Raw genomic sequence first — 26,959 nt, 5'->3', positions numbered from 1 at the left:
AAGTAGTCATCTACAAGCCAAGGAGATTGATCTCAGGAAAAAAAAAAAATTCTGTTCACACTTTGCTCTCATACTTCTAGTCTCCAGAGTTGTGGGAAAACTATCCTACAATTTTGAAAGTGAAAAAAAAAATACTGGCATATTCTGGAAAAGTGTAAAAACTTGGAAGAAAGTACCAGGAGAGTAAATTTCTTTATCTATCTATCATTTCTGTATTATCTATCTAGCTATCTATTTATCTATTTATCTATCTATCATCTACCATCTATCATCTATCTATCATCTATTTATCATCGATCTATCTATCTACCATATATCATCTATCTATCATCATCATCTATCATCTATCTATTACTATTTTGTTGTAATATAGAGTAGTAAAGACTCTGAAAAATCTAAATAATTCTGGTCTTCAGAAATAGATGACAGTATTTAGGGCAACCAGAGCTAATGATAAGTGAAGAGAATTCTGGAAAGATAACTAGAGAACAGCATTCTGAAGTTCTGTTTAGAACCCTGAACCAAGCAATTGTAGGGCAGACTGCCCAACTAAAGGGACTTTGGGGAATAGTTGAAGTGAGATTTTATGTAAATTGGTGTCTAAATTGAAAAAAAATAAAGAAAATACTTTAGATGATCATAACAAAATCTAGAGTCTCCACAACATAACTTTTATAATATTCAGGCTACAATGCAAAATTTCTCCATATAGAAATAAATCAGGGAAATGATTCCATTCGAGAGAAAAGACAACCAATAAAAGCTTACTCCTAGATGATACGGATGGTGGATTTAAAAATAAGGACTTTAGTGCAGGTATTATTACTATGCTCAAGAAGACAAAAATATGGCCTTAATAAATAAAACCACTAGATATCTCAGAAAAGAAATAGATATTATATAAAAGAGCCAAATGGAAAGTCTAGAACTAAAAATAAAATATCAAAACTTTAAAAATATTACCGACTGAACATCACAGTATAATGAAAATAACAGAAGAAAGAATAAGTTAACTTGAAGCTAGATCAATAAAAATTATCCTATCTGAAAAAAGAAATGAAAAAAATTGAAATAAATTAATAGGACCTCTAATATCTGTGGAACGAAGTCAAAAGGTATAACTGAAGTCTCAAAAGAATAATAGAAAAAGAATTAATCAGGAAAAAAATTTTGAAGGAATAATGACCTAAAATTTCCCCAAATTATTAAAGGACATAAACTTATAGATTCAAGAAGCTGAAGATGGCATAGAAGGTAGTGGTTGTGCACACTTCCTCAAGCGACCACACCTCCCCAAGCAATCATAACAAAACTACAGAGCAATCAGCACGTGGAGTTGCCTGAGGCCTGGCTGAACAGAAGCCCTGCAACTAGGGACAAAAAATAATAGGTCACCTCAAAATGTTAGGGAGGGGCAAAGATGCAAAACAGCCTGGTCCCACAACCGCATGTGGCTATCAAGAATCGGGAAAGTTATCTTGGATGTATAACCCCCTCCCTGATCGGAGGAGTGAGGGGTCCTGGCCCTACGCTGGGCTCCCCAGGCCAGGGTTCCAGTGCCAGAAAAAGAAGTCCCACAACCTCTGGCTGTGAAAACCAGTGAAGGTTGCAGATGAGTGAGATAGAGGGCTGTGGCAATTGAAGACAGTTCCTCTTAAAGGGCCCATACCCAGCCTTACTTGCTGATGGACTTATTTGTTCTGAGCTTCAGAGCTGAGACAGCTGCTCAAGGATGCCAGGAATATACGGGGAGTTGCTGATTTGTTGGGCTTCAAGGCAGAGCTGGAGCGGTGGCTATTTATTTCCTGGACAGAAGTGTAGGCAGAAGCCACTATTCCTTTGTTGAGCCCTCCCCGCTCCCAGCATGCAGACTCAGGCACCACCATATCTTGTCCTTATCAACCTGGATAACACAGGTAACCACCCAGGGGATTCCCTGAGACTCTACCTCTTCCAACTTTCATACAAACAGGCTGTCTTGGAGCCTACTGCAAACTTTCATAAAATCTCTCAAAGACTCACAAACCCCAAACCCTGCACCAGTGGCCCCTGGCCTCAGTTTCTGACTCGGAATCTCAAAACCCCTATAAGCCCAGGACAAGTGGCAGCCATATGTGGATTGCTTGGTGACTCTTAATAGGTGGCCTCAGAGGTACACAGGCTGCAGCTGAACTTAACCTGTAGCTGGATTCCCTTACCAATCCCAGGGCTGTGCCACGAGGCCCCATAGCACACCTACTACATAAAGCCGCTCTCTTAACACTGGGGGACTTAGAAGCCTTACCTAATACATAGAAATAGACACAGGGAGGTAGCCAAAATGGGGAGACAAAGAAGTATGTTCTACATGAAAGAACAGAACAAAGCTCTAAAAAAGAATTCACCAAGTGGAGGAAGGCAATAAACAAGATACAGAGTTCAAAACATTTGTTATAAGGGTGCTCAAGGAACTAGGAGAAGAGTAGATGAACTCAGTGAGAACTTTGACAAAGAGAAAGAAAATATAAAAATAGAGATGGAAAACATAAAAGGGAAACAGTCAGAAATGAAGAATACAATATCTGAGATAAAGAATACATTAGAGGGAATTAACAGAATGAAATGAAATGGAAGATACAATCAGTGATATAGAGGATGGAGTAGCAGAGGACATCCAATTAGAACAGCAACAAGAACAAGGAATTCAAGAAAATGAAGATAGTTTAAGAAGCCTCTGGGACAACATCTAGCATAACAACATCTGTATAATAGGGGTATGAGAAGAAAAAGAACAGAAAGAAAGGAATTGAAAAAGTGTTTAAAGGAATATGAACTAAAAAATTCCCTAACCTGGTGAAGGAAATAGACATACAACCCCAGGAAGCTCACAGAGTCCCAAACAAGATAAACCCAAAGAGGCCCACACCAAGACACATAATAATTAAAATGCCAAAGGTTAAATTCAAAGAGAATTTTAAAAGCAACAAGAGAAAAGCAATTAGTTTCCTGTAAGGGAACTCCCATAAGATTATTAGCTGATTTCTCCAAAGAAACTTTACAGGCCAGAAGGGTTTGGCATAAAATATTCAAAGGAATGGAAACCCAGAACTTATAACCAAGATTACTTTACACAGCAAACCTATCATTTAGACTTGAAGGACGGATAAAGATCTTCACCAGCAAGAAAAAGCTAAAGGAGTTTATCATCACCAAGCCAGTATTACAGGAAATGTTGGAGAAACTTCTTTAAGAAAAAGAAAAAAATATGTATCAAAAATCTAAATAAAGAATGGCAATAACTATATATCTATCAAAGAGTACTTCAAATGAAAAAGAATTAAATGCTCCAATCAAAAGACAAGGTAGCTGAATGGGTAAGAAAACAACAAGACCCTTACATATGCTGACTACAAGAGACTCATATCAGATTAAAAGACACAGTCTAAAAGTAATGGGATGGAAAAAGATATTTCATGATGGTCCTAGAGAATATTGTGCTCAGTGGAATAAGCCAGATAGAGGAAGACAAATGCCATGTGATTGCACGATATGTGGACTCTAAAGAACAAAATAAACAAACAAACAAAAATCAGAAACCAACATAGATACAGAGAACATTTTGAGGGTTACCAGATGGGAGGGAGTTGGAGGGGTTGGTGGAAAAAGAGGAAAGGAGAGGGATTAAGAAGTATAAATGGGCAGTTATGAAATAGTCACGGAGTATTGCATAAGGAATATAGCCAATAATATTGTAATAACTATGTATGGTTTCAGAGGGGTCCTAGATTTATTGAGGTGATCACTTTGTGAGTTATAGAGATGCTAATCACTATGTTGTATACCTGAAACTTACACAATATTTTATGCCAACTATAACTGAAAATTAAAAAAAGTATTAAAAAAAACTCAAGAAACCTCTCCACCCCCCCAAAAAAAAACCACCAAAAACAAACAAACAAACAAAAAAACAAATGCTAATACACATAATAGTTAAATTCCTGAAAACCAAATAATAAGGGAAATATCTTAAAAGTAGTTTGAGAAAAATGGCACATTATATACAGGGAGAAAGCAATTAAAATTATTGATGCCTTGTCATCAGAAATTATAGAGTCCAGAATAGAGTGGAACAAGATCTTAAAAAGCTGAAAAAAAAGAAGGCAAAACTGTCAATCCATAATTCTATACCTAGCAAAAACACTCTTCAAGAATAAAGGTGAACCAAATACATTTTCAGATAAAAGAAAACTAAGAAATGTGTTGCTAAATATGCTTAAAAGGGTTCTTCTAGCTGACAGGAAATGATACGGAAAACTCAGATTACCAAGAAGGAAGGAAAACATTAGAAAAGGAAAATATGCAGATAAGTACAAAATTATTTTTCCTACTATTTAAAAATATGCATACCAACCTTTACAGTAAAAATTAAAACACTGTCCTGAGGTTTATCATATATGAGATATGTAACCTAGAACAAAAAGGACAGTGGTGTGGGATAAATGAGCCTACTCCGTGGAAAAGATTCTATATTTTACATGAAGTTGTACAATATAAACTCTAAATAGATTGTGAAAAAATCAGGATATTTTGGTAGACAGCATAATGCCCACCCCCCCAAATTTGCCAACATCCTAAGTCCCAGAATTTGTGAATATTTTATGTTAAATGGCTATGGTGGGTTAAGGTTACAGAAAGAATTACATTGATAATGAGTTAATCTTGAAACAGGAAAATTACACTGGATTATCCTGATGAGCTCAATGTAGTCAGGAGGAAAAGGGAAGAAGAGGCCAGAATGATGCTCTTAGGAAGGACTAAATGTGCTGTTGCTGGCTGTGGAGAAGAATAAAGGGCCATGATCCAAGGGATGTGAGAAGCCTCTAGAAACTGGAAAAGGCAAAACACTGATCCTCCCCTGAAGCTTCCAGAAGGAAGTCAGTCCTGCCCATATTTCAATATTATCCCAATGAGACCTGTGTCAGATTCATGATATAAGAACTATAAGACACACGCTTGTGTTGATTTGAGCCCACTATGTGATAATACATCATTAGCAGCAAGAGAAAACTAATAAAGGTATATTCTGTAATTCTTAAAGCAGCCACTAAAGCACAGTGTAAAATGGTGTAGATATCTACCAGAGATCCTAGTGGGAAAGAGGATGCCAGATGCTTGCGGTCCCAGTTAAAGAGAAACCTGGGTTGGTCCTTTCTTTTAGGCTTGAGAAACAGAACAATAGCCTCTTATTTTATTTTTGTTTTCTCCCAGAATTATTATCTTTTTATATCGAAAGTAGTGTTTTTAGTAAATAATGAAAACTGATTTAAAATATTTTATTTTCGTATCAGCTCTTTCATACAGAAACTTTAGCTAGTGTTATAAAGTTTATATATATAAGAAGTAAGAATGATCAGTAGTTGTCTTACAAATAAATGCTCCTCAGTACCTCAGATAATGATAAATACACACATGTTGATAAAACTAAGTTTTTTGCACTTGTTATGCAATTTTACTCAGTAGTGGGTTTATTTTTCCATTTTTCACTTGAACATCAGATTACTAATGAGAATTTTACTTGGGAACATTCTGAATATGTTTAATTTTCAATCCTTTTAGGATATGCATTTAATAACATACAAAGAAACAGCTCAGGAAATTTATGCAACTCAATAATCAGTGGAGTCTAATCTTTAAACACATGGAACGTCAATGATTTATATTGCAAACAGATGAACTAGTGTAAAAATGTTTTCCACTGCCTGGCAAAATATTTATAATGAGTACTTGGAAGAATCTGGAGAAAAGGACCATTAGATAACACATCCCCCCAAAAGAACTGCTTCTTCCTAGCGTCAGACTAAACACAAAGGTTTCCAAAGTCAAACTATGAATAATAGCTCTATTCTATCAAAGATGAAAGACTTCTTCATTTATAGCCCGCATCTTTTTATTTTCATAACTGCTTATATAGAAAATATTTGTTCACTGCTAAAGAAGACTGGAAAAAAGCCTCTGATTTCTATATGGTTTTTCCTCCAGTTGTCTTTAAAAGTTTAGCAAGTGCAGTAGTAAGCTCAGGTTGTTATTTCTCTTCTCTCTCTCTCTCTCTATCTCTGTCTCTCTGTCTCTCTCTCCTCCTGTCTATCTACATTTAAAAATTTTTAAATTTGTACAGTAAGTCATTTCTTGAGAGGTAAAATACTGTTCATCAAAATGCACCTGGGGATGCTGTAAAGTGACTTTCAAAATATATATTTTCAAAATGATTGTTAAAATCTGGGGTTTTCAAAGAGGGACCTTTGCTATTTTTGTTAGAGTATTACAAAGGAGTTTCTATCCATTGTGTTTGACCCTGCTGTGTATCCATGAGCATTATAAAGCAGCCCAGAATGACTAGCCAATCAGCTAGGAAATTTGGCTGAACATTGCAAACCCTGCAATTTTACTTTTGGAAATGGAACTAAATGTTCAAAGATTGTTCATCATTTCATTTTGGACTGATTCATTTATAAATAACTTAGAAGAAATATTTTTGAATTAATTTTATTTGAGTAAATTTTAATTTCCTTATTTCATATTTCAATCTTCTATTTTAAGACCAATGCAATTTGCAGGCTATTTTAATTCATGACTCTTCAGGCAGAAAATCCACTTCAAGAAAAACTATTATCATATTAACATTTATTCAGACATTATGGTAGAAGATTATGGATTATCCTCTTTGATATAACAATTTAAGAGGTGCACAGGGAGATATATAAAATGTAATAATAAAATCTACCACTTACTGAGCCCCTGCTATGCCCCACATGGCTTAGATGTTCTTTATTATCTTTCTAACAACCTTACAGGATAGGTATTATGATATCCATCTTACAGATGAGAAACTTGAGGCTGAGAAAGGTTAAGTAATTTGTCCAAAGTTAACACAGCAGTACCTGGCAAAGAAGTGGTTTGGGCTTCTCTGTTATAAATCTTGATCTATTAAGATTCTTCTTATTATATTACACTCCTGCTTGACTAGCTATCTACCTCAGTTGAATCAGCCTTGGGAATCAGTGGTTTAACATATTAGAGTACAATCAATGACATATAAGTTTTTATAATAGCTTTCTTCCCTGAGTGACTTGGGCAACTCTATAATTTGGCAGGGGCAAAAGGGTTTTATCAAGTCAAATTGGATATAATCAAAGATTTAACTTTGTTGTGTCCTCCAACAAAGTACTGATAAACATCCCTCATGATGTATTTGGTAGGTCACCTTAATCCAAAAGTTATTTGAATAACAATCTCTTCAATACCATACAAGAAAAATACATTCTGAGATACATACATACCGCATTTTCTTTATCCATTCATCTGTCAATGGACACTTAAGTTGTTTTCATACCCTGGCTTTTGCAAATAATGTTGCATTGAACTTGGGAGTGCAGACATCTTTTCAAGATACTGATTTTATTTCCTTTGGATAAATACCCAGAAATGGGATTACTGAATCATATAATTCTGTTTTTAATTTTTTGAAAGACTTTCATATTGTTTTCTATAATAGATGTGAAGCCAGACATAGAAATACAAATATTGTATGATATCACTTGTATATAGAATCTAAAAGAATTGAACTCATAGAAGCAGAGAATAGAATGGTGGTTACTAGGGACTATGAGAATGGAGGAAATGGGGAGATTTGGGTAAGAGAAAACAAACTTTTAGTTTTAAGATGTATAAGTTCTGAGAATCTCATATGGCATAGTGACCGCAGTTAATACTGTATTATATACTTGAAATTTACTAAGAGAGTAGTTCTTAAATATTCTTATCCCCAGAACACAAAAGGCATAAATAGGTGACATTTGTGTTCATCAGCTTGATTATGGGAATTATTTTACAATATATAGGTATCTTGACTCATCACGTTGTACACTTTAAATATATGCAATTTTTATTTCTCAATTATATATCAAAAAATCTGAAATCATAACCCTAAATAAAAAAAAAAACTAATGGGAACTGTGACATCTTAGTACTATATGAGACCCTTAAAGCAAACAAACAAACAAATAAACAGTGGTTTTCTTGGAAGGAATCAGGTCAAGATGGTGAAGTATGAAAATGCTATATTTGACTCCTCCCATGACTACATTAAAATTAAAACTAAATTATAGAATAATCACCATGGAGAACCATCTGAAGACTAGCTCCATAGAATTCATAACTAAGGATATACAGAAGAAAACACTGGGAAACTGGTAGGAGGGGTGGATACATGAAACGGACTGGTCCCAAACCCGCATGTGGCAGTTGAGAATTAAGGATATCTCAGCTGCAGAGGTTCTCTCTTGAGGAGCACAGGGTACCAGCCCTACTCCAGACTTCCTAACCCAGACCATCAGTACTGGAAGAGGAGCCTCTACAACATCTGGCTGTGAAAAATATCAGGGATTCCATCTGTCTGGGTGAGATTTAAGGTGGCTAGAAACCCATCTATCCTTTTAAAGAGCCACCCACAGACTTGCTTGCTTGCAGACATGTACCCTGGGCTCCAGCTGAGGATGGCTGCTCAAGAGGCAACAGAAACATACAAGGAAAGATTGAGTTGTATGGTTGCAATGCAAGGGCAAGAGGGACAGCTGCCATTGTTCCTGTGTTGAACCTTCCTCCCGAGCATCCTGAGAGAAGGTGCCATATTTCCCATATGAAGCCCTACCCTGACACCACCAAATCTGAATCTGCACTGGTCTCGTAAAATCCATTGGCTCCACCATGTTGACTCCCTGGGACATAGTTCCACCCAATTCATGTATTGCCAGAAGTACTTTCAGTGGTTAGCAGCCAGCCCTGGGCCTTGTTGCAGTCTATCTTGCACAACTATCAGGGATCTGAGGTCTCAGGTGGGTGGCAGCTGGTCTCGATGTGCTCTGAGTCTTTTGCTGATTGTCCTCAGTCTCAGCACTAATGCCAAACTTGAATCTGCATTAACCTGGTTAATACCACTCATCTTACCCTGATGACTCCCTGAGACCCTGTCTCACCCATCTGGTGTACTACCCAAGGCTCATTCAATGGCTGAGTCTGATGGGCAGCTAACAGGTGGCATAGACCTCAAGGTGCCTTGGACCTTTGACCGAGCTTTCCCAGGCCTGGTAGTAGAGGCACTTTGCCTCAGTTCACAATATGGCCTCTCCCATGTGCCTTTAGGGTCAGCAGAGACAATGACCCCCTGCAGATTGCTTTATAGCTCCTTCCAGGTAACCCCAAGGTGATTACAGGCAGCAGTTGACCTAGGTCTGCATGACAGATCTTTCCAAGATGTCCCAGAATCAACACGCCCAAAGACCAGCTTCAGATCACAAAAGAGTACAACCCAATTTGCCTCACAAATAGCACTCCCAAAGGGTGGTCTTGGTAGACACCAGAGCCCATTGAGGTGAATCTTCTTCCATGGGATCAGTTCCCATAGAACAGATTGTATAGTGTGGGCATGGCCAATCTTCACAGTCAGTCAGTCTGAGGGTCAATCCCTCCCACTGACATGCCAACAGCAATCAAGGCTCAACTATATAACATGAGTACATGCAACACACAAAAGGGACACTCTTGGAGCAACCAGTTCACATGACCATGAGACCATACTACTGGGTCCCCTAGGGCACCACTAAATAAGGCCAACGTGCCAAGACTGGGAAATGTAGCAGATCTAAATAATACATAGAAACAAAAACAGAGAGGCAGCCTAAATAAGGAAACAAAAAAATATGTCCCAAATGAAAGAACAGGAGAAAAACCTGAGAAAAAGAAGTAAACAAAGTAGAGGCAATCAATCAACCAGATACAGAATTCAAACAACTGGTTTTAAGAATGCTCAAGTAACTTAGTAAGAACTTAACAAAAAGATAGCATAAAAAAAGACGTAGAAACCATAAATAAGAACCAGTCAGAAGTGAAATACTCAGTAATTCAGAGTACACTAGTAGGAATCAAGAGCAGATTAGGTGAGGCAGAGGATCAAATCGGAGATTTGAAAGACAAGGTAGCAAGAAACACCCAATCAATACAGCAAAAAGAAAAAATAATTTAAAAAAATGAGGATAGTTTAAGGGACTTCTGGGACAACATCAAACATACCAACATTTGCATCATAGGGGTACCCCAAAGAGGAAAGAGAGAGCAAGGAATTTAGAACCTATTTGAAGAAATAATGACTGAAAACTTGGCAAAGAAAATAGACATACCAGTCCAGGAAGTGCAGAGAGTCCCAAACAAGATGAACCCAAAGAGGCCCATACCAAAACACAACTTATTTCAAATGCTAAAGGTTAAAGACAATCTTTTTTATTAATTAATTTATTAGGGTGATATTGGTTAGTAAAATTATAAAGTGTACAATTCAATAATACATCATCTGTATATTGCATTGTGTGTTCACTACCCAAAGTCAAATCTTTCGTCACCATATATATAGACCCCCTTTATCCTTCTCTACCTTCCCCTACCCCCCTTTCCTCTGGTAGCCAATAAACTGTTGTCTATGTCTATGAGTTTTTTGTTAGCTTGGTTCCCTTGTTGCTTTCAGTTTTATATTCCACATATGAGTGAAATCATATGGTTTTCAACTTTCTCTGTCTAACTGATTTTGCTTACCATGTTAATCTCAAGATCAATCTATGTTGTCATAAATGGCAATATTTCTTCTCTTCTCATGGCTGAGTAATATTTTATTATATATATGTACCACATCTTCTTTATCAAATCATCTATTGAAAGACACTTCAGTTGTTTAGAATAAAATTACCATATGACCCAGCAACCCCTCTTCTGGGTATCTACTCAAAAAATTTGAAAATAATTATCCATAAAGATATACGCATCCCGATGTTCACTGTAGCATTATTCACAGTGGCCAAGACATAAAAAAGAAAATCTAAAAATCAGCAAGAGAAAGGCAGCTACTTACCTACAAAGGAGCTCCTATAAGACTCAGCTGATTTCTTAACAGAAAGTTTGCAGGCCAGAAGGGATTGGCACAAAATATTAAAAAAGATGTAAAGCAAGGTGCTCTAACCATAACTATTCTAACCAATAGGTGAAGGAGAGATTAGAAATTTCTCAGACAAGAAAAAACAAAAAGCATTCATCACCACCAAACTAGTATTTGAAGAAATGATAAAGAGACTTCTTTAAGAAGAAAAATGTCTATGGCCATGCCACCATGAACAAGTCTGATCCCGTCTGATCTTGGAACCTAAGCAAGGTCAGGCCTGGTTAGTACTTGGATGGGAGACCACCTAGGAAGACCAGGTGCTATAGGCGTAAAAAATTTAAAAAAAAGAAAAAGGGATTGTAAGTTGACAAGGTCCTTGCAATCACTGTAAATATGTATATGCCTTACTGTTAAAGTGTACAGCTGAACATTGGATTTCATCAACCAATGTCACCATGATAGATAGATAGATAGATAGATAGATAGATAGATAGATAGATAAATAAAAAAAGAAAATAATAAACAGTAAAATGCCAAAAACTACATACCTATCAATAATGACTTTAAATATAAATGAATTAAATGCTTCAATTAAAACACACAGGAGAGCTAAATGGCTAAGAAAAAACAGAATCCATACATATGCTGTATATAGTAGACCTGCTTCGGATCAAAAGACACAAAGAGACTGAAAGTAAAGAGATAGAAAGATATTACAAGCAAATGGAAACAAACAAATAAAAATCCTGGGTAGCAATACTTGTATCAGACAAAACAGACTTTAAAACAAAGGCTATAATGAGAGACAAAAAAGGACATTTTATAATGATAGAGAGATTAATTTAACAAGAAGATATAACCCTTTAAAGATTTATGTACCCAAAATAAGAGCACCTAAGTATATAAAGCAAATATTAAGTGACATAGAGAGATCAATAGTAATACAGTCATAGTAGGGAGTGTAACACTTCATTGACATCAATGGGTAGATCTTCCAAAGGAAATATCAACAAGGAAACAATGGCCTTAAATAATTCATTAAGCGAGATGGATATAATGAATATCTTTAAAGCATTTCACTCCAAAACAACAGGATATATATTCTTCTCAAGTACACACAAAACATTTTACAGGAGAGACCACATGTTAGCCACAAAACAAGTCTTCATAAATTTAAGAATATTAAATCATATCAATCATCTTCTCTGACCATAATAGTATAAAACTATAAATCAATTACAAGAAAACTGAAAAACATACAAACACAAGGAGGCTAAATAACATGCTTCTAAACAATTAATGAGTTACCAAGATCAACAAAGAAATTGAAAGATACCTTCAGAAAAATGAAAATGAAAACACAATGACCTGAAATTGATGGGACATAGCAAAAGCAGTCCTCAGAGGGAAATTCATTGCAATATAGGCCTACCTCAAGAAACAAACAAACAAAAAATCTCAAATAAACAATCTAACTTTATACCTTACAATTACCTTACAATTAAAACCCAAAGTGAGTAGAAAGAAAGAAATAATAAAGATCAGAAGAAAAATAAAGAAGAGTCTTAAAAAAACAATACAAAAGACCAATGAAATTAAGAGCTGATTCTTTTAAAAGATAATTAATAAACATTTAACTAGACTCATCCAAAAACAGAGAGGACACATATAAATAAAATTAGAAGTAAAAGAGAAGTGACAAGTGACACCACAGAAATAAAAAGGATTATATAAAATACTGTGAACATACTAATATGGCAACAAATTAGATAATCTGAAAGAAATGGATAAATTTCTGGAAACATACAATCTCCCAGTACTGAATCAAGAAGAAACAGCTTTTCTGAATAGATCAATTACTACTTATGAAATCAAATCAGTAATCAAAAATCTCTCAACAAAAGTCCTGAACCAGATCCCTTCACAGTTGAATTATATCTAATATTTAAAGAAGAATCAACACATAGTCTTCACAAACTATCACAAAATATTAGAAAAAATGGATGGCTCACAATTTCCTGTTATGAGGCCAGCATTATCCTGATTCCAAAACCAGACAAAGACATTACCCATTATCTTGATTCCAAGACCAAAGACACTGCAAAAGAAGAAAATTATAGGCCTATATCCCTATGAACATAGATGCAAAAATCCTCAACAAAACATTAACAAACCAAAGTCAGCAATACATTAAAAAGATCATGTACCATAATCAAATGGGTTTTATTCCTGGGATGCACAGTTGGTTCAATATCTGCATATCAAATAATGTGATACACCGCATAATCAAAATGAAGAATAAAAATCATATGATTGTATCAATAGATACAGGAAAAATCATTTGATGAAATCCAGCATTCATTCATAATAAAAACTCTCAGCAAAGTGGAAATAGAGGAAATATTTCTCAATATTATAAAGGCCGTATATGACAAAACTACAGCTAACATTGTATTCAATGGGAAAAGCTAAAAGTGTTTCCTTAAGATCAGGACCCAGCATAGCCTTAGAATTCCTAACAACAGAAATCAGACAAAAATAAACAAAGAATCAAATGGCATCTAAATTGGAAAGGAAGCAGTAAAACTGCCATTATTTGTAGATGAGATGACATTATATACAGAGAACCCTAAAGATTCCACCAAAAAACTATTAGAACTGAAAAATTAATTTGGTAAAGTAAAAAGACACAAAATTAATATTTAGAATTCAGGTATATATTATATGGCAATAGCAAACTATTAAAAAAGAAATTAAAAAAAACAATTCTATTTACAATTGTATAAAAGAAAATATATAAATAAATTTAACCAAAAGGTAAAAGACTTGTACATAAAAAATTATAAGATGATGAAGAAAGAAATTGAAGAAGATACAAATAAATGGAAGCTTATACCATGCTCATGCATAGGAAGAATTAATTTCTCAAAATGTACCTATTATCCAAAGCACTCTATAGATTCAATGAAATCTCTATCAAAATATCAACAATAGTTTTCACAAAATGAGAACAAATAATCTTAAAATTTATTTGGAACCATAAAACACCCTTTCTTGAGAAAGAAACAAAGTTTGAGGTATCATACTTCCTAATATTGAACTATACTACAAAGCTACAGTAATCAAACAGCACAGTGCTGGCATAAAAATAGACACATAGATCAATGGAACAGAATAGAGAGACTAGAAATAAACCCATGCCTATGTGGTCAATTAATTTATGACAAAATAGGCAAAAATATAGAATGGGATAAAGACAGTCTATTTAATAAATGTTATAGGGTAAACTGAACAGATACATGCAAAAAGATAACACTCGACCACCTTCTTACACCATATACAAGAATAAACTCCAAATAGAGTAAAGACTTAAATATAAGACCTAGAACAATAAATGTCCTAGAAGAAAACATTGGCAGTAAATTCTCTGACATCACTCTTAGTATCAGTTCTTTGGATATATATCCTCAGGGAGGGGAAAAAAAAAAAGAAAAATTAAATAAATTGGACAACATCGAACTGAAAAGTTTTTGCAAAGCAAAGGGAACTACCAACAAAATGAAAAGACAACTTACCAAATGGGAGATGTTTCTCTATGATACATCCGATTAGAGGGTAATATCAAAAATTTATACAACTTAACACCACAAAAAACAAACAACCCAATTTAAAATGGGCAGAGGACCTGAACAGAAATTTGTCCAAAGAGGAAATACAGATGGCCAATAGATATATGAAAAGACCCTCAAGATCACTAATTCAGAGAAATGCAAGTTAAACCACAATGAGATATCACCTCACAACTGCCAGAATGGCCTTTATTGATAAACCAACAAACAAGTGTTGGTGAGGATGTGGAGAGAATGAATCCCTGGTGCACTGTTAGTGGGATGCACATTGGTGCAGCCACTGTAGAAAACAGTATGGATGCTCCTCAAAAACTTAAAAACAGAACTACCCAGCATATCCACTTCTGGATATTTATTCGAAGAACTCCAAAACACTAATTTAAAAAGATATATGCACCCCTATATTCATTGCAACATTACTTACAATAGCCAAGATATGGAAGCAATATAAATGCCCTGCAATAGACGATTGGATAAAGATAAATGGTTCATATATAAAATGGATTATTATTTGGCCATAAAAAAGAACAAAATGCTTTCATTTCTGACAACATGTATGGACCTAGAGGATATTATGCTAAGTGAAATAAGTCAGAAAAAGAGAGATAAATATTATATGATTTCACTTCTGTGTGGAATCTAAAGAACAAAATAAACAAACAAAACAAAAACCGACTCATAGATACAGAGAACAAACTGATGGTTGCCAGATGAGGCAGAGGTGTTGGGAGGCTGGATGAAAAAGGCGAAGAAATAAAGAAGTACAAATTGGTAGTTATAAAATAATCCTGAGGATGTAAAATACAGCATAGGTAATATAGTCAATAATATTGTAATAACTATTCATAGTGCCGGCTGAATAATAGACTAATTGAAGGGATCAGTTCATAAATTATATGAATGTCTAATCACTATGCTGTACACCTGAAACTAAAATAAAATAATATTGAATGTCAACGCTAATTAAAAAAAAAAAAAACATGGAAATAGAATATTTTCTGGTTACAAAAGTAAAGTTTAATTTTGGAAAAAAAGAAGACAAAGTGAGAAAGAAAGTAAAATTTTAAAAAAATAAAGTAGAATTTAAAGGCATTTTACATTTTTTAATTTTTTTTCTTTTGTACAGAGAATTGGTATCATCTTAACAAGTATGAATACATCAGTTAAAGATTAGAGAAAGGTATTTCAAACAGAGGAGATTCACGTGGAGGACTGTCCTGAATCTGTGTCTCCTAGATTGCAACTCTTTCTGCTCAAATAAATGCTTTTTATTCTTTATTGTAGTCTAAACTTAATTTCGGTCAATAATATCATTACTGAGACAGCAACTAAGTGACTAACTGCAGCATGGACATGCTGGACAAAGGGATGATTCACATCTTGGGGGAGATAGTGCAGTATTTTATCACGCAACTCAGAATGGAACACAATTTAAAATTTATGAATTGTTTATTTCTGAAATGTTCTATTATATATTTTCAGACAATGGTTGAATATAGGTAACTGAAACCTTGGAAGGAGAAACCACAGATAAAGGAGGACTACCAATTCTTTCAGGCTATATTAGTGAATATTCACCTTACAATTAAGAAAGAATCATAGGCCTTATTTTGTGAGATGACATTTTTCCTATGTTAATCTATTTTTTGGGTTTGTACTTAACAATAATACATGTAATACTACAATCAAAATAATAAAGAAATAAAGAGTTATTAAGCTATACATTTCTGGGAGTGTCAAGAAATAGCTCAACATACTGATAATCATTGAAGGGCAGTGTGTGTAGTGGTTGGAACATGCACTGGGGATCCCAAGGATATGGAATCCTCAGTCTGTCACTTGTTAGCTCTTTGATATTGGGCAAGGTCGTATTTTGCTTTTTTGAGACTCAGCTTCCACACCTCTCAAATAATATGATAATAAAAGTAGAACTTATGGCTGTTGTAAGGATTAAAAACATAAGAATTTATAAAGTGTTTAAAAAATTTCTCAGTACATACTAAGTACTATGTAAGTGGGTTGGTTTGTTTGATTGTTTTAGTCTTCTACACCTATAATTAGAATTCTCAGGTAGAACTGGTTAAGCTATTAGTATCATCATTGTGAGCACAGACTAGTGGCCCAGATGTTGCAAGAGGTCCTTTTCAAACTTTCTGACAAGGCTCAAAATTCCACATGAAACTTTACATTTTCAAATAAAATTAATTCGAAAATGTCTGGAATATAGGAACATTCAATAACTTCTTGTTAAATGAATCCTTGGAAGGTTAACTTGGTGAATGTTTAAATGAATATATGAGTGAATGACATCTGGAGGAGAGTTTAACAAGAGCAAGCTACCATTAAGGGACTGATCTTCCAACCAGAAGTCACTGAAGAAAGAAGTAAATGGTGAGGTTAAGGACTGTAAAAATACATTTTTTTCCCTTGTGATTCAATTTACAACCCATTCTGGCCATAGAATCATACAAGTAAAGAGTCCCTGCTTTTCTCTTAATCCTAATTCTGCCCTGTTTCTTCAGCATCCTCTCCTTTTACATAGTGCAGTCAAAGTCGAATATACATAGATTTTCCCTAAAATAATTATTTAAGTTAAAATATGTGAATCAAGTGTTTTTGAAGAAAATTTGAAATACACAATAGACTTTATGCACCTAGTCACATTTAAAGTTAAAACAGAAGTACAGGGAGACATAAGGAAGGCTAATGACTATATCTACATATCATTCATTCATAAAAGATCAAATTTATTTCTATTGTCATAAAGAATTTGTGCAAAAAATAGTGAACAATAAATAGTGAAGAATACTAACCTGTTTCATAAAATATTCAAGTATACATATAAACTTTGGAAATCTATTGGAACTTTTGGAAGAAACTGGTATAAAGCAGATGCTATAAAGGAAACATTAATTCATTTTTTCTCCTTTTTTTTACTACTTACAATAAGCAAAAAGGTAAAATTCAATAACATAAGTTTGAACCTTCCCCACTCTATACTTCTTGACATTTAAAAAAATTTCAGTAATGAAAAAACATTCTCATTCAATCATAGATAATATCAGAATTACATACATCTCTCTGTAGAAGGGACTTTCTCAGGTTGTCACCTACAGATGGCTTTAGTTGAGAAAAAGGTGAGTGAATATGGGAGCCAAATAAAATAAAACCAAGGCTACCTCTTATTGTATACTAAGCTTATTATGAATTATAGGATACATGCTAAATGAATTTATTTTAAGGACACCATTTACTAATCTCACTGAGACAAGGATTCAGGATTTTGGGAAGGAGATGTTAAGGAGAATAAAGTAAGAATTCTATTTCTTATTGACACACAAGATATAGTCTCTAGCATTATTTGGTAAGACATTTTCTTTAAAAAGCTTGATTAAAAGATACTTTAATTTTTAGAGCAATTTTAGGTTCACAGCAAATCGAAAAGAAAGTACAGAGAGTTCCCATATACTTCCTGCCCCACACATGCAGAGCTTCCCTCACTATCAACATTGCCCACTGGAGTGGTACATTTGTTACAACTGATGAAATTAAAGTCACAAATCATGACACCTAATGTTGACAGCCTAATTAGCATTCACTCTTGGTTTTGTGCTTTCTATGGGTTTATACAAATGTATAAGTATCACATGAGAATTTGTACTGCTTTAAAAGTCCTCTGTGCTTTGCTTTCATATTCTTCCTCCCACTCCTAAACCCTGGCGGCCACTGATCTTTTTATTTTCCAAGTTTTGCCTTTTATAGAATGTCAAAGGCAACCTTTTCAGGTTGGCTTCTTTCACTTAGTAATATTAAGTTTCCTCTGTGTGTTTTTTTTCATGCTTTGATAGCTTATTTCATTTTAGTTCTGATTAATATTCTTTTGTCTGGATGTACTGCAGTTTATTTATCATTCACCTACAGAAGGACATATGGTAGCTTCCAAGTTTTGGTAATTATGAGTAAAGCTGTTATATGCATTCTTATGTAGGATTTTTGTAGACAAGTTTTTAACTCCTTTAGGTAAATATCAAGAAACACAATTGCTAGATTGTATTGCAAGATATGCTTACTTTTGTAAGGAACCATCAAACCATCTTCCAAAGTGACTGTACCATTTTGCATTCCCTGAATGAGAGTTCCTGTGGCTCCACATCGTCACCAGCAATGCGTGTTGCCCTTGTTCTGGATTTTAGCCATTCTATTAGGTGTGTAGTGGTATCTCATTGTTGTTTTAATTTGCATTCCTCTGATGACATATGATGTGGAGCATCTTTTGATATGCTTATTTGCCATCTGTATATCTTCTTCAGTGAAGTGTTAGTTAAGGTCTTTGGCTGATTTTTAAACTGGGTTGTTTGTTTTCTTATTGTTGAGTTTTAAGAGTTCTTTGTATATTTTGGATAACAGTTCTTTATCAAATGTGTCTTTTGCAAATGTTTTCTTCTAGTCAGTGACTTGTCTTCTCATTCTTTTGTTTTGTTTTTTTTTTTCACAGAGTAGATTAATTTTAATAAAGTTCAGTTTATCGATCTTTCCTATCATGGATTATACTTTTGTTGTCTCTAAAAAGTTGTTGCTATACCCAAGGTCATCTAACTTTTTTTCTATGTTATATATTACGAGTTTTAGTTTTATAATTTTACATTTAGGTCTATGATCTATTTTGAGTTAATTTTTATGAAAGGTATAAGTTCTGGTCTAGATTCTTCTTCTTCTTCTTCTTTTTTTTTTTTAGGAATGTGGACCCTGTTGCTCCAGCAGCATTTGTTGAAAAGACTATCTTTGTTCCATTGACTTGCCTTAGCTTCTTTGTCAAAGTTCAGTTGACTATATTTATGGGGATCTATTTCTGGGGTCTCCATTCAGTTTCGTTGACCTATTTGTTCATCAACATTGAAGTGTTGATTACTGTAGGTGTACAACATTGATTACTGTAGGTGTACAATAAGTCCTCACATTAAGTAATACCAGCCTCCAATTTTGTTCTCCTTCATATTGTGTTTGCCATTCTCGGTCTTTTGTCTATCCTTATAAACTTAACTAGTTTTACAATATATACAAAATAACTCTAGGGTTTTGATTGGGATTGCACTGAATCTGTAGATCAAGTTAGGAAGAACTGATACCTTGATGGTGTTAAATCCTCCCATCCATGAACATCTCTGTTTAGCATTTTTTTGATTTTATTCCTCACAGTTTTGTAGTTTTCCTAAAATAGATCTTGTACGTATTTTGTTAGATTTATACCTAAGTATTTCATTTGTGGGAGTAGTAATATAAATGGTATTGTGCTTTTAAATTGAAATTCTCCTTGTTCATTGTTAACATATAGGAAATAAATTGATTTTATATATTAACCTTGAATCCTGCATCCTTGCTAAAATCACTTATTAGTATCAGGAGCTTTTTAAATATGGATTTTTTTTTCCAGATTTTCTACATAGACAATCACATCAACTGCAAACAAAGACGGTTTTATTTATTCTTTCCCAATTGGTACACATTTCATTTCCTATTCTTGTCTTACTGCATTAGCTATAATTTCCAGCACAATGTTGAAAAAGAGTGGTAAGAAGGGATATCTTCCCCTTGTATTTGACCTTAGGAGAAAGCTTCATGTTTCTCATCTTTATGATGTTAGCTGCAGGTTTACTTGTAGATATTCTTTATTAACTCAAGGAAGCTCCCCTCTATTCCTAGTTTATTGATAATTTTTATCATGAGTGGGTGTTGGATTTTTTCAAGTACTTTCTGCATCCATTGATATAATCATGTGATTTTTCTTTTTTAGTTGATGTAATGGATTACATTAATTGATTTAGAATGTTGAATCAGCCTTGCATCCCTGGAATAAATCCCCTTGGTTGCAGAGTATAATTATTTTATATATTTAAAAATTTCATTTGATAATATTTTCTTAAGAAAAAATATTGCTTTAAAAATACAATTAAAATTAGATTTACACCCAAAGTCTCGAGTTTGCCTTGATTCTTTGCTTGACTTTCATCTTAAATTGGTTTTCAGGATCTTCCATCTTTAGTACAAGACTATTTTTCTCAGAGGTTAATTGATTTTTTTCAAGAAATTAATTTCTTCAAATATTTTTCCTTATGTTTACCATATTTTTCCTTTCAGTTTTTAAAAAATAAATAATAACATTAATTGCATAAGGTAGCAACTGGAATTATATAAGAATGGGTTGTGAGCAATGCATAAACTATAATGAAAATACATATATTACTATGGAATTTAAGAAAAAACTATTAATACATTTACATGTTTGTTAGAGCTGCCATAAAAAATGAACACAAACTGAGAGGCTTAAATAACTGAAAATTATTTTCTCTCAGTTTTAGAGGCTAGAAGTCCAAGATTAAGATGTGGGTATATTTATTTTCTTCTGGGGCGATTCTCTTTGGCTTCTCACTGTGTTCTCACCTGGTCTTTCTTCTGTGTATGTGTGTGTCCTGGTATCTCTTTGTATGCCCAAATTTCTTCTTCTTATAAGGACAACATTGTAATTAGATTAGGGTCCACTTTTAATTCTCTAATTTTAAATCAGTTACCTCTTTAAAGGCCCTATGTCCAAATACATTCATACTGGAGGTCAGTGCTTCAGTGTATGAATTTGGGGGGAACACAATTCATCCCATTAAATAAATCCCAGTGCTTCGGTGTATGAATTTGGGAGGAAGAACACAATTCATCCCATCAAAACATTCTACCTGATTACTGTATTAAAATTGCCTTCAATATAATATTAAAATAAAAGGATTTTGGAGATAGGGTCTCCTATAACTTTTTTGTACAGATGGTGAAAGTGAGACCTACATAACATGGTGGAAGTAACATGCTAAAAATAAAATAACTTATTAATGCCATCAGAGTTAATAGTTTTACAGATTTATTATTGTTACTTCCCTGATTGAATATTTCCCACTGGTTGAAGGGAAAAAAAAATGTTCAAATTCTTTAGCAAAGCCTGAAATTGTTATTACCACAAAAAACATTATTTTATATGTTAAATATTGCTGCCAATAACCTCTCACCACCTCTCCCCAAATATCTCTAAATTATTTGCTTATAGAGACCTTTCTACTAATTTTTGATTGCCTTTTACAAAAGCAGTTCAAACCACAACAATGGCAACATATTTTGTATGAAAACTTGGTGAAAGATTTCATGAACTATTAGAGCATAAATAAGGATCACTACTTAACTAGGTGGTTTGGTTTACAGCAAGTCCTTAAATTAATTTAATATCATTGTTAAAAAATTCATTGTATTTTGCTTGTAATTAAATTATTCTCTAAATATTAGCAACATTTCCCCTACTGTTCCTAAGTTGGTAAATGTTTGGTTAAGTTAATTAAAATTTATATACATCCTTCTTATGAGTCTGTACAAATAGTTCTGCATTGTTTAGATTAATAATAGTTTAATTTTCAAAAGGCTTAAACATTTTCATAACATGGCATCATATACATTTGTATACACACCTCCAAACACACACAAGCAAATTCATTTAAAATACAAGTTATTTGTAAGACAACCTTGAACAATCTGAAATCCAAGAAAGTAAAAAAAAAAAAAAAAGGTCTTAGACAAGTTGAATAAATGTCACAGTATTCAGGCATTTAATCTTATGCATTATATTTATAAAGGAGTCCACAGGCCCTCAAGTAAACAGTTTTTCCCATCCTTCTCCAAGATATGTGATATGAGCTCAACAAATGTTTGTGGCACTCCTATTTCTGTTCAAGTCAAATATTCTATTTTTGTAATACTTTAATGTAGTTATAGGGTTGCTTTATCTGAAATTGATTAAAATAAGTTAATATAAAAAAACAGCTGTATTGATACTATTAAGAACTGATAGTGGGATGCCTAATAATGAGGAGAGAGACTTTAAAACTGTGAAAGAGTAGATTTCTGCTGTAATTTCACATAGGCTAAAGTAGCTATTAATATCAGTGCTTAAAATCCTAAACTTACAACTAGACCACAGAGTATAATAACTGAGGTTTATTTCAAAGTTTAAATTATAAAAAAATGTTAATTATGTTCTGTGTATTTTGTTTAAAAAGCGGGTAATACATAATATGTTAGATTTTCAGCCAATGATTTTCATGCAATCTGATTATTATAAAGAAAAAATGTCATTTAAATTCCAACTAATTGGAATATTATTAGTATTATTTTTAGGTATTTTTGTTCTTCAATTTCCTTGATTAATTGATTTTCTTGCATATTCATTCATTGCCCTTTCTGAAATAGTTTGTGAAGATTCTAAGATACTCAATCCACACAGTCACCACTTAGAAGGTGGATTGTTGGCCTTATCTTAAAGGCCAGTGTTGCTTATGTGTTCTGGGATAGTGACTATTTTTTTCTCAACAGAGAAAGCTACAAAACTTAAAACTCTGCCTCTAGAACCAAAGTCTTAGCCAGAGGTGTATCAGCAACCAGTAGCCCATGAAGAAATGATAAAACAGTAAGTAAAACTGGAATGGAAAAAAAATGAGAAAATACATAGGAAAGGAAAAAATAAAATGGCTCAATACAACATATCAGTTATATTTTAATAGTTATTATAGGTTTTTTGGCACCTAAACTGTATTACATTATTGATGCTATGTGAATAATATTTACAGCAATGTTTGTTAAAACAGATAAAAGTAAAAATGTATAAAGGAAAAAGATGGAAATAATCAAAATTATTACATTTTATTTTATGTTAAAAAATAAATTCTTTAATTAAATTAACAAAAAGTAAACTTGTACCGAAAAACTGTATTTTTGATGTTTCCTTAAATATCATTTAAGTAGCTCTTTCCTTCACCCACCCCAAAGGGAACTATCTATTGTTTCTTTTGTCTCTTTCTATAGCATTTATCAGGGTTATACACATAGAGGGCAGTCCATAAAAATTATACACAAAGCTTTGCTCCTTTCTCCTCATCAGTAATCAAGTTATTCTGCAACATAAAATCCTTTAGAAAGGCTACATCGAAGTATTACAAAAATGACATGTTTGACTTGAAGAGAAATATTATTAGCTCTAAAAATATTTGTTGAGCTCATACTATCATACCACTGCTACCACTATGCTAAACATGCCAAAATAAAAATCAGAGCTTCTGGTTTCAATGAGCTCCCAGTTTATGATGTGGAGATACATATACACAATTAACTATAAAATAATGTGGTAAACAAGCATGCTCCAGACATAGAAGAGAGAATGCAAATCCAGTCTGAGGGAGGGAATGTGGGAACCTTTCTGAAGTATCAATCTTATTGTCTTAAAGTGTGAGTAGTATCTAGCCAGCGGTAATTGTTGTATTTCAAGGTAATAAAATAACAAGAAAATGTAGAGGTAGCATTCACAGAGCATACTGTAGAAGAAATACTAGCCAACTGGACTTGCTGAACGCAAAATGAAAGTTGAAGGCATGAAACTAGGGAGTAAGTCAGGGTCAGGCTATGATACATTTTGTTAAGAAGCTTGGGTTTTATCTTATAGGATCTACAAAGTAAAGGATAGAGAACCAGTTAGTGTTTTAAAATGACACAATATAGCAGCATTATTCATAATAGCCAAAAGGTGTAAACAACTCAAATGTCCTTCAACAGAAGAAGGGATAAACACAATGTAAAATACACATACCATGGAATATTATTCAGTCTTAAAAAGAATGAAATTTTGATACATGCCACAATGTGAGTGAACTTTGACGTTATGGCAAGAGATATAAGGTAGACACAAAATGACAGATATTGTATAATTCCACTTATATAAAATATCTAGAATAATAAAGCTTTTAGAGACAGAAAGTAGAATACTTGTTTCCAGGGGCTAGGGAGGTAAGAGAAGGTGGAGTTATTGTTTAATGGGTCTGCAGTTTCAGTTTAAGAAGATGAAAAAGTTTTGAAGATGGATAGTGGAGATGGTTACCCAGCAATGTGAACGTATTTAATGCCACTAAATTGTATACTTAAAATGGTTAAGATAGTAAATTTATCGTTATGTATATTTTGCCACAATAAAAATAATATAGTAAAGTTTATTCTATTTTAATAAAAATTTAATATGAGAAATACTTACATATTAAAAATTCTGGAGTGTAGTGTGAATTTGGATGAGTCAAGATTGGAACCATGGATGCAGGAACACTGGATGAGGCACACTAGTCTAAGACTACTTCAAAAAAGGAGCATGAAGCGTAAGGCCGGAAGGGAGGAAAATGATTGGGAAACATTAAGAAATATAACTGAAAATGAGGTTGCCAGGCTTTGGTGATTGACAATTATCTGTACTGTAAAACTTAGTGGCTTAAGACAATAATTTATGATTTTTCACGATTTTATGGATATCTTAGTCAGTTCAGACTGCTGTAAGGAAGTACTATAAACAGCTTAAAAATGCAGCTTCAGAATTACAAGTCACTAAGTTATAGCACAGGCATTATAAATCTTAGAGACTTTTACTGTATGTTTTTGTTTCCAAGAATTCAAACGAAAGATAATTAGCAAAAGATCCAATGTGAATATGCTTCATAGGATCAAAAGAAAATAGGGATAAGGATAAGTTAAAAAGCTTCCTCTCATATGTATAATTTATAAGAAAACACAGTAGGAGTTTATATTATATCTCAAACCATCAAATATTTCTTGAGAACAATAATGTTTCTGTTTCATAAATTTCCAAAAGATAAACTTGTTTTTTGTAGTTTTCAGGAATATGTGGGTTGGGATAAGCTGTTAAATCCATAATTTCAAAAACTGGTAATTCTTAATTTCATTTAGCAATGAGTGATGGAGAAAATCTGGGACATTAAGTAATATCCCTAAGAAAAATAACTCTCAAATTTAAATGTAAACATTTTTGCAAAAGAAACAAAAGAAATAATTCTTCATCATTGACAAACTAAATAATTTCATCTGAATAATGGAAAATAGCAGATCTTATTGCTAGCCCTTTTTGTTAGTCATCATAGAGTCAGAAGTACCAGTTTCATGCAAAAGAGTAATTCTTTTGAGATCCAAGAAAAGAAGTCCAATACATAGTAAAAGTTTTCAAAGATAGCATTATCCTAATGTTTTGTGCAGCTTTTGCTTCTGTGACAAAAGCTACATTGGAAAGAATTGCTTATCTTGTGAATATACACATTTTGGTGAACAAAAAACTATGCTTTGAAAACAATTGCTTAATCTTTTCATTTGTATTTATTTAAATCAGTATGAAATAAAAACTGTTTTATAACTAATTTAAACTTAAGATTTTCTATTTTAAGTTTTATAAGAAATTTTTCACTTTCAAATCAATCATGAATCACTTAATAAAGCCAACTCAATATTCAAATTTTCTTGGTTAAATTATGTTTTTTGACGATAGTAATAACTAATAATAATACATAGCTACTCTTCCATGGGCAAACAGGCCATGAAGTATGCTAAACTTGGGATTTGCATTATTATGCACCATCTTCACAAATAACTTATGAGGTAGAGAGTAATACACACACACACACACACACACACAACAGAGCAATATATATATATATATATATTTTTTTTTTAATTTAGTACCTAAAAATATCATGCAATATATATATTTTAATTTAGTGACTAAAAAAATATAGTGCTCTCTGTTTTGTTTCTGAATCACTAAAAATAGTCATTCCTACTAACTAGGTTTGTGATATTAGACAAACAATCCTTTGAGTTTCTGCTTTGTCTCCTTTAAAATGGGATCATACTGACCTCACAGGTTGTTAACATTTTAGCGTCTCCCAGTAACAGACTATGAGCTCTACAAGGGCAAAGCCACAAAATCTTAAATGTCCTGCATGTAGCCTGGAATGTGTCCTATAAAATGTATGTTCAAAGAGTCAATGAATAAAGAAATGAATGAATAAATAAAATATATAAAAATATTTTTTTAGTAAAAATGTAAACATGTTAATATGCAATAAATTTATATTAATTTTTTTGCCTTGGACAATCCTATAACAAGAATTTGGCAGCTTCAGTTGATTAAATATCATCTGTAGCATTTGGTTATGAGAGTATGTTAAAAGAATTTATGAATATTTTGTTTTGATGTTTTCATAAGTCATTATGGCCAAAGGCAAAGTCAAATCAGTTATGATATCAAGACCAAAATCAGAGTAGGTATAAAATAGGGCTGAGTTGTTTCACTAACTGCAGAGAGTATAAAAGTGAAACGAGAGTATATCTAGCTGCTAGCTACTGTGTTCTTTGTTTCATTTCATGATTTGCATTATTATGCACCATCTTCACAAATAACTTATGAGGTAGAGAGTAATACACACACACACACACACACACACACAACAGAGCAATATAT

At 33.3% G+C, this 26,959-nt stretch overlaps 1 protein-coding gene and 1 pseudogene across 4 annotated transcripts in view; one reads left to right on the top strand and one right to left on the bottom strand.

The window, feature by feature from the left end:
- TRPC4 (transient receptor potential cation channel subfamily C member 4) overlaps positions 1-26,959 on the bottom strand; it is a 219,057-nt gene that overhangs the window by 78,420 nt on the left and 113,678 nt on the right. The gene's annotated exons all lie outside the window — the stretch shown is intronic.
- LOC112482976 lies at positions 11,171-11,289 on the top strand (annotated as a pseudogene).

Source organism: Pteropus alecto, unplaced genomic scaffold (genome assembly GCF_000325575.1).
Source record: "Pteropus alecto unplaced genomic scaffold, ASM32557v1 scaffold16, whole genome shotgun sequence".
In the NCBI taxonomy this organism is placed as follows: Eukaryota; Metazoa; Chordata; class Mammalia; order Chiroptera; family Pteropodidae; genus Pteropus; species Pteropus alecto.
This window is presented reverse-complemented; position numbering and strand designations above follow the sequence as displayed.